This window comes from Salvelinus sp. IW2-2015, linkage group LG26 (assembly GCF_002910315.2).
Source record: "Salvelinus sp. IW2-2015 linkage group LG26, ASM291031v2, whole genome shotgun sequence".
In the NCBI taxonomy this organism is placed as follows: Eukaryota; Metazoa; Chordata; class Actinopteri; order Salmoniformes; family Salmonidae; genus Salvelinus; species Salvelinus sp. IW2-2015.
In genome coordinates this window covers 18,568,830-18,578,426 of record NC_036866.1, presented here as the reverse complement: position 1 = coordinate 18,578,426, position 9,597 = coordinate 18,568,830, and the positions used below count along the sequence as shown (strand labels likewise).

Genomic DNA, 9,597 nt, shown 5'->3' with positions numbered 1-9,597 from the left:
AAAGACACCCAGGCACCTCTCTTATGGAAAGCTCCTTCCCCTGCCGGTTCCACAACGACCCTGGTCTCAGCTCTCGGTGGACTTTGTCACTGACTTTCCCCCCTCCCAGGGGAACATCACCGTTCTCGTAGTTGTGGACCAGGTTTCCAAASCTTGTCGCCTCCTTCCTCTGCCTGGGCTCCCGTCGGCCATGCAAACCGGTGAGGCTCTTTTTACGCATGTCTTCCGGCACTACAGGATCCCGGAGGACATTGTGTCAGATCGTGGCCCTTAGTTCACCTCAAGCGTATGGAAAGCGTTCATGGAACACCTGGGGTCACGGTCAGTCTCACCTCTGGGTACCGTCCTCAAGCTAATGGGCAGGTGGAGAGGCTCAATAAGGAAGTGGGCAGGTTCCTGAGGTGTTACTTACAGGACCGGGCCGGGGGAGTGGGCGGGTTTTCTACCTTGGGCTGAGTACGTGCAGAATTCCCTCCTCCACTAACCTCACTCCTCACTAACCTCACAGTAAACCTTACTTAATACCCATCCCGGATCCGGGAGCATCCTCATCAAAAAAGCTGACTAGCATAGCCTAGCCTAACGGGACAGGGATATCATATAATATAATTTTCATGAAATCACAAGTCCAATACAGCAAATGAAAGATAAACATCTTGTGAATCCAGCCATCATTTCCGATGTTTAAAATGTTTTACAGTCAAAACACAATATGTATTTCTATTAGCTAACCACAATAGCCAAAGACTCAACCGCATATTTTCACCATGTTTCTACCGCATAGGTAGCTATCACAAAACCGACCAAATAGAGATATAATTAGTCACTAACCAAGAAACAACTTCMTCAGATGACAGTCTTATAACATGTTATACAATACATTTATGTTTTGTTCGAAAATGTGCATATTTGAGGTATAAATCATAGTTTTACATTGCAGCTACCATCAAAAATATCACCAAAGCAGCCAGAATAATTACAGAGAGCAACGTGAAATACCTAAATACTCATCTTAAAACATTTATGAAAAATACATGGTGTACAGCAAATTAAAGATAAACATCTTCTTAATCCAGCCAATATTTCCGATTTTTTTAAGTGTTTTACAGCGAAAACACAATATAGAATTATATTAGCTTACCACCATAGCCAAACACACAAACGCATTTTTTCACCGCATAGATAGCATTCGCAAAAACCAGCAAAAGATATAAAATGAATCACTAACCTTGAACAACTTCATCAGATGACAGTCTTATAACATCAGGTTATACAATACACTTATGTTTTGTTCGAAAATGTGCATATTTAGAGCTGCAAACTGTGGTTATACATTGTGATAATGTAGCAACATTTCCCCAGAATGTCAGGAGCTATTTTGGACACTCACCTAATCTGACCAAAGAACTCATCATAAACTTTACTAAAAAATACATGTTGTACAGCAAATGAAAGATACACTGGTTCTTAATGCAACCGGCGTGTTAGATTTTTAAAAATAACTTTACCGTAACAAACAGCTTGCGTTATTGCGAGACAGCGCCCGCCAAAACGGCGGAGAATAGAAATAACATTTTCCACAGAAATACGAAATAACATCATAAATTGTTCTTACTTTTGCTGAGCTTCCATCAGAATCTTGTACTCCTTGGACCAAGGACCAAGGAGTCCTTGGTCCAGAATAAATCGTTGTTTGGTTTTAGAATGTCCTTTTCTCCTGTCAAATTAGCAACCTTAGCTAGCCATGTGGCGCGAACATGCCCATCTTCTCTTGACGCAAAGAACGGAAAATTCCAAAAGTCCCAATAAACGTTGAATAAACTGATAAAACTCGGTTGAATAAAACTACTTTATGATGTTATTTTCACATGTATCAAATAAAATCAGAGCCGGAGATATCCGCCGTGTATACCGAACGCTTATCAGAAGACAATGTCGACGTACTTCGCGCGCCAGAGAAGACAAAGAAATGTCCAGACCTGTCACTCCAAAAGCTCTTGTTCGGCCTCAGATCAAGCTAGACACCCCATTCCACCTTCCACTGCCTGTTGACATCTAGTGGAAGGCGTATGAAGTGAATGCAAATCGATAAATATAAGGCAATTGACAAGGCAGGCCCTGGAACAGAGCATCGTTTTCAGATTTTAGAAACTTGAGAGTGTTTTCTATCCAATAGTAATAATAATATGCATATTGTATGATCTAGAATAGAGTACGAGGCAGTTTAATTTGGGCACGATTTTTTCCAAAGTGAAAACAGCGCCCCCCTATTGACAAGAATTTTTAACCTCACTCCACTAACTCAGTTTAGCTGGCGCGCTTCAGTCAATAATCCACCCAGTTTCCCTCCATCAAAATGCATACAAAATGAATCCCAAACGTTACTAATAAACTTTTCCAAACAAGTCAAACCCTAATTCGTAAATAAACGATAAAATGTAAGACGGAGAATCGTTATTGTCTTTACCAGAGAAAAATCCCAAAGAACTCGCTCTCTTCCACACGCTTGGAAACATTACAGCCAAAATGGGAGCCACCTAGAAAAACTACAATTTCTGGCTCATTTTTCAAAACACCAGCCTGAAACTCTTTCTAAAGACTGATGATATCTAGTGGAAGCCCTAGGAACTGCAATCTGGGAGGACTTGGCCTTATAATAAAAGTGATGGCCATTGAAAATAGTGGTAGGCTGAATTTTATTTTGGGGGTGGTTTGTCCTCTGGGTTTTGCCTGCCATATCAGTTCTGTTATACTCACAGACATAATCTTAACAGTTTTAGAAACTTTAGAGTGTTTTCTATCCAAATCTACCATTTATTATATGCAGATCCTAGCTTCTGGGCCTAAGTAACAGGCAGTTTAATTTGGGCACGCTTTTCATCCGGACGTCAAAATCCCCCTACCCAAGAGAGGTTAAACTCAGTTTTTCACAATTCCTGACATTACATTCTAGTAAATATGTCCTGTCTTAGGTCAGTTAGGATCACCACTATTCTTTTAAGAATGTGAAATGTCAGAATAATAGTAGAGAGGGATTTATTTCAGCTTTTATTTCTTTCATCACATTCCCAGTGGGTCAGAAGTTTGCATACACTCAATTCGTATTTGGTAGCACTGCCTTTAAATTGTTTAACTTGCGTCAAACGTTTCGGGAAGCCTTCCATAAGCTTCCCACAATAAGTTGGGTGAATTCTGGCCCATTCCTCCTGACAGAGCTGGTGTAACTGAATCAGGTTTGTAGGCCTCCTTGCTCGCACACGCTTTTTCAGTTCTGCCCACAAATTTTCTATAGGATTGAGGTCAGGGCTTTGTGATGTGTGAATACCTTGACTTTGTCGTCCTTAAGCCGTTTTGCCACCACTTTGGAAGTATGCTTGGGGTCATTGTCCATTAGGAAGACCCATTTGCGACCAAGCTTTAACTTCCTGACTGATGTCTTGATGTTGCTTCAATATATCCACATAATTTTCCTTCCACATGAAGCCATCTATTTTGTGAAGGGCACCAGTCCCTCCTGCAGCAAAGCCCTCCCACAACATGATACTGCCACCCCCATGCTTCACGGTTGTGATGGTGTTCTTCGGCTTGCAAGCCTCCCCATTTTTCCTCCAAACATAACGATGGCCATTATGGCCAAACAGTTCTATTTTTGTTTCATCAGACCAGAGGACATTTCTTCAAAAAGTACTATCTTTGTCCCAATGTGCAGTTGCAAACCGTAGTCTGGCTATTTTATGGCTGTTTTGGAGCAGTGGCTTCTTCCTTGCAGAGCTGCCTTTCAGGTTATGTCGATATAGGACTCGTTTTACTGTGGATATAGATACTTTTGTACCTGTTTCCTCCAGTATCTTCACAAGGTCCTTTGCTGTTGTTCTGGGATTGATTTGCACTTTTTGCACGAAAGCACGTTTATCTCTAGGAGACAGAACGCGTCTCCTTCCTGAGCAGTATGACGGCTGCGTGGTCCCATTGTGTTTATACTTGCGTACTATTGTTTGTACAGATGAACGTGGTACCTTCAAGCGTTTGGAAATTGCTCCCAAGGATGAACCAGACATTTGGAGGTCTACAATTGTTTTCTGAGTTCTTTGCTGATTTCTTTTGATTTTCCCATGATGTCAAGCAAAGAGGCACTGAGTTTGAAGGTAGGCCTTGAAATACATCCACAGGTATACCTCCAATTGACTCAAATGATGACAATGAGCCTTAATGACATTTTCTGGAATTTTCCAAGCTGATTAAAGGCACAGTCAACTTAGTGTATGTAAACTTCTGACCCACTGGAATTGTGATACAGTTAAATAATCTGTCTGTAAACAATTGTTGGAAAAATTACTCTTCATGCACAAAGTAGATGTCTTAACCGACTTGCCAAAACTATAGTTTGTTAACAAGAAATTTGTGGAGTGGTTGTAAATGAGTTTTAATGACTCCAACCTAAGTGTATGTAAACCTCTGACTTCAACTGTATCAGCCGGCACTGGCACCTTGGCATCCGAGCCTGACAGAGGTCCCTGCTGTTGACGAGTGGTTTCGGCTAGCTGAGGAGAACTGGAAAGCTGATCACACTCGTCTCCAGCGGGCCATGCATCGGCACAAGGAACAGGCCGACCGCCACCGCAGTGAGGAGCCTGTCTTCTCTCCAGGTGACCAGGTCTGGCTCTCCACCCGGAACCTACCCCTCTGCCTGCCCTGCCGGAAGCTGAACCCGTGGTTTGTGGGGACGTTTAATGTCCTGAGGAGGGTTAATGAGGTTACGTACTGTTTGCAACTCCCTGCTGATTACGGCATTAACCCGACTTTTCATGTTTCTCTCTCTCCTTCTCTCGCTGAGGCTGGAGCCTGTGACGGCCCGACTCCTCCTCTGGACATCTAGGGAGGTCCGGCATACTTGGTCCGTGAAATGAAGTCCTGGTGCGAGGCGTCGGACGGGACGTCTCTAGTACCTCATCGTTTGGGAGGGGTACTGCCCAGAGGAGCGGTGCTGGGTTCCTACGGTGGACATTCTGGACGCTTCGCTGACCAGGGATTTKCACTGTCGGTGCCCTGACCTACCCGCACCGCGTCCCTGTTGTCGTCCCCGAGGCCGGTGTCGTAACCCTTGCAGCGTGTCAGTGGTGACTGTCACGGATCCCCCCAGTACTGCTGCTTATGCCGTTCACCAGCTCCAGAGGTCTACGTCACCGGCCTTCTAGGCGTCACTGATCTGGATTCATTACCACCAACCCTGGACTGTCTTGTCTCATTACGCACACCTGGTTCCCATTCCCCCCGATTAGTATGTGTATATATGTGCCCTCTGTTCCCCATTGTCCTTGTCGGTTATTGTTACCATGTCCGTTGGTCTTGTGAGCACCTGTGCTGTTGTATCGGCTTCCATGCTACGTGTTATTGTGCACTTGTTTTATGGGTCTCGTCCCGTGTATTATTTAGAGGTTTACACCTCACTCCTTTGTTTGGAGAAAATAAAAACCMCTATTACATTTTCCTGTGCTTGTCTCCTACCATTATTCAGCGTGAAACGTATAGAAATGTAAGCAAGGTTTGAAATAATGTTTTAGTTGAATATTAAATCAGTTTGGGCTTTTTGCGGTCAATTTGCAGTCTACAAATGATTTGTAATTGTCTTCTGGCCCCGCGACCATCCGCTCAAGAAAATAATCTGCCCGCGGCTGAATCTAGTCGATGATCTCTGTTTTATAGGCTAATATGTGCAATGTCAATCTCAGTAACACATCAGCCAAAGGCATCCATAAATTTGACTTCCTCACTATCTCCATGACCCAAATTAATAGTACACATACTGTATATTGCACTAGCTAGGTCTAATCTGAAACATGTTCACTTAATATTCACTCTTTTTTTTTTTTATCTCATTATGAATAGATGGTCTTTGCATGCAGGTAGTCAGTCTCACTATCTTTTCCGCCCACTGCATCCAACCTTTCTTCATGGCTTCTATCCTTCTGTACTACAGTTAACTGCAACATCACAATCAACATCTGGCTATTGTTATACACATCACAACTCTGCAGTGTAGACACGCCTTTCATGCTGCAAAATTCTTTAGACAAATTAAGCCTCTAACCAAACGAGACTCACCAGCAATTGTAAATCTAGCAACGTGCTAGAGTGAGTGAGTGGGTGGGCGACTGCATTCATTACCCAGAGTAGGGTACTCCATCTTTATATGAATAAATTAATTCACCTTGATATCTGATGCATTATATGAGCAGACAAATGAATCCAGAGTCATCCGTCACTGGTGAGTGTAATTAAGGGGACGAAAGAAAAGAAAAACACCTGTAAGCATGACTGGCAGCAGCCTTCTGTGACAGGCTATGATAACATTTCATAGCAGACTGGAGTTAAGTTGGAGGTTACCAACTCTGGGGGAGAGAAATATGACACAGCTGGGGAGTCAAATAACCTATATATTTCTCCCTATCCCTCTGCTTTGTATGACAGTACAAAACCCAAGAAGGAAGGAACTAAAGCCACAGAGGAGTCTCAGTGGGAAGGAAAAGGTCAATTACTTTGTCTAAAAGCATACACTCCATATTGTAACAGTTTGTTTGTGTTTGTATTAGCCTAATAGTGATGTAAGTAGTGCTATCAGCAGGAGCAGCTACAGAAGCAGCAGTATTTTGGCCTAAATCGCCACTGCTACAGTTTATGTAATTTACATTTGACATTTGTAATGCTCAATAGTTTTTCCTGAAAAATGTGACCCCCAGTTGCATCTTCTCAGTCTGTGCTGCCAGCTTGTCCCTGTGTGAACCCCATGTTGGTTGATTTCATAAACTCCCCAAACCAACTAGATTGGAATGGATTTCCTGATACTGTACTTGGACTGGTGCCCAAGGTCCATTACCCTCATACTGCATTTGTAAATATAGGGAAAGGGGTTTTCACCTCCATCCTACGATTTATTTTGGTGTTTTTGATTGAAATGTTACATTAGTCATGGTCCTTGGCAGGCCTTTGTTAGTTGATGTGTGTGGCAATTTACTTAGTAAATTATTTAGTTCTTCATTATGTAGCCTAATTATGTAGTAGTTAAAAATACCACTGAGTACCACTTTGCAGTTTCTGTTCAGTGGGAGTATAATATAGTATATGCTGAGATCCAACATGTTTTTTGTTTGTTTTCCCTCTATATTTTTATTTTATTTAACTAGGCAAGTCAGTTACGAACAAATTCTTATTTTCAATGACGGCCTAGGAACAGTGGGTTAACTGCCTTGTTCAGGGGCAGAATGACAGATTTTTACCTTGTCAGCTCGGGGATGCGATCTTGCAACCTTTCGGTTACTAGTCCAATCACCTAAAAGACTCTAAAACACTCAAAACTCACCACTAGGCTACCTGCCGCCCTATTGGGGCAAGGCTGTCAAAACAGAGAGCACGGAGAGTTTTGATGACTACAGTATGTGAGATTGGCATTTTCCTCTGAGTCTGCGTCGTATTAACAATATTAGTGATGAGAGGGTCAGCTAACTGTCATGGACCTACTCACGTAGCATTTCTGTTGCAGTTGACTGGCTTGATGTCGCTCAGAACGTGTCACATCAGCACCTTACTGCTGCCATTGGAAATTAGTTTTAATCCATTAACGTTTCAAATTGAATGACTTTTTCCCCCTTTTCTTCCACAGGTGATGGAAATTAATTATTGTGATTTGGATGATCCATTCCCATTTTTCAGGGAGCGTTGGCTGTCTCTCAGGAAATTGATTTATTGCTGTATTGAAGAAAAATATCTGTGACTTGTCAGAAAAGCAATAAATGAGGATCCGTCATTTTCTGAGTGGATCAACGGTGGGGGTCTAGGATGGGTTTCAAAGGTGTGGTTTGGTCCTGGGCCTGTAGCATACAATCTACTACAGATAACAGGGGTGGCAGATTGTATCGATTTTGCTATGTGTTTTTCTGATTTACAGTCACACTGACAAAGTGAATGACATAATATGTTAATCCACTGTTTTTTGACTTACTCGGGCTGGTTCTGCCTTACAGACAAACCTATCGGCATCATGTGACATTTTCCTAATCCTCATTCCCTTCCATCCAACCATGTGAAATTAAGTACTACTGTAATTTAGTGGCAGTGGTGGTTGTAATGTTATCTATTAATTTTGTGCATTTCCTTACCACTTCGAAGCCACACTGCAGGGAAATTCAAGCTTGCCATCCTGTAATGATTATTATTTCCAATTGCCATAATTATACCATCATCATCAGGCCCTTCTCTATAATGTTGTTTAATCACTGTAATTATGTCATTACATGTGGTCACTGAATCATCATTGTGTACTTTTGGATTGAGTTATTACTCTAAGGATAGCCAGGTCTTAATGGAAAATAAAAGGGGACCTCAGCAGGTTGTGGGTCTGCTTTCCAACCAGCTTGCTATGTGAGTGAAAGTGACAGATTAAGGGCTGTCATTGTTCAGAGTGTCTCTGCTCGCTCATCAGGTTTCATTTGGCTATGAAAGCAGATGGAGACTTGTGCCAGAGAAGAGGGGGGACAAGAGGAAAAGACAGGAGGAGGATGAACCCATGGAGGGTCCCTCATGTTCCACTACCACCCCAATGTGAGTGGGTCTCCTTATTATATGTTAGCCCTCACTCGCTCATTCAATACCCCTAAGTTCTAACTACCACACCATTACCTGTTGGAGGTGAGCAAATAGTGTGCATTTTTTTTGTACAGAGACTATATTTGCTGTCCTCAGGTTAAAGAAGAACTTGACAGAGAAGGATGAGGGTGGCCGGAGGACAGAGAAGGTGGGGATAAAGAAAGAGAATGTAGACATCCTCCCTGAGTAGGGGAGCAGGCAGATGTTCTAGTCCTCAGCTGGTTGTGTAGTTGCATCATTTTTCCCACTTTACTCACATCAACAAGAATTTGAGCTAAGTATTATATTTTATTGKATTCACAAACATTACCATGGTAAGATGTTAGGGCTTGGAGCATATGACTCAGATTGGTACAGCTGAAATTACAAACAAGCTTCCTTTTGTATGAAATGCTGTGAACATTTTGGGAAAGTTTACAATGGGCTTACTGATTGTCTAAATCATCTACTGTGTAAGTTGTCTTGTTTCTGTGGTGCTGTCTTAGTCACYCAGAAGCCAAAGAAAGAGGAGGGGGAGCATCCAGTCACTACAAAGAAGAATAAGTCAAAGGAAGAGATTGAGGCGGCAAACAGTGCTGGAGATTGGGGTTTGTTTTTTACATTATATGCTGAATATGTGGGAGGTGGATGTATGCACAGCATATTAAAAAAGGTCTCATTCTGAAACACACTCTTGTCCCTCAGGTGTGAAGAGGAGAAGTACATTATGAGGACGGAGTCAAGTGGAATTTTCTGGAGCACAAGAATGCCTTTTTCACCCCGGTGTGCCAGCCTCTCCCAGATGACATCCCCTTCTACTACAATGGTCAGTACAGCTGCTAGGAATTTTGTGAATAATAACTAAAACAATTTCTAGATTTAGATAAAACTATAACTAATTGAACTCTGCACGCCTAGTGAAAGAGATTTGTGCTGTCGGTTATAAAGTAAGCAAAAAGGGTCGTTAAACTCTGGTTG

At 42.3% G+C, this 9,597-nt stretch overlaps 1 pseudogene; it reads left to right on the top strand.

The window, feature by feature from the left end:
* Nucleotides 1-288: 288 nt before the first annotated feature.
* Nucleotides 289-9,597, top strand: part of LOC139023018 (DNA topoisomerase 1-like) — a 50,771-nt pseudogene continuing 41,462 nt past the window's right edge.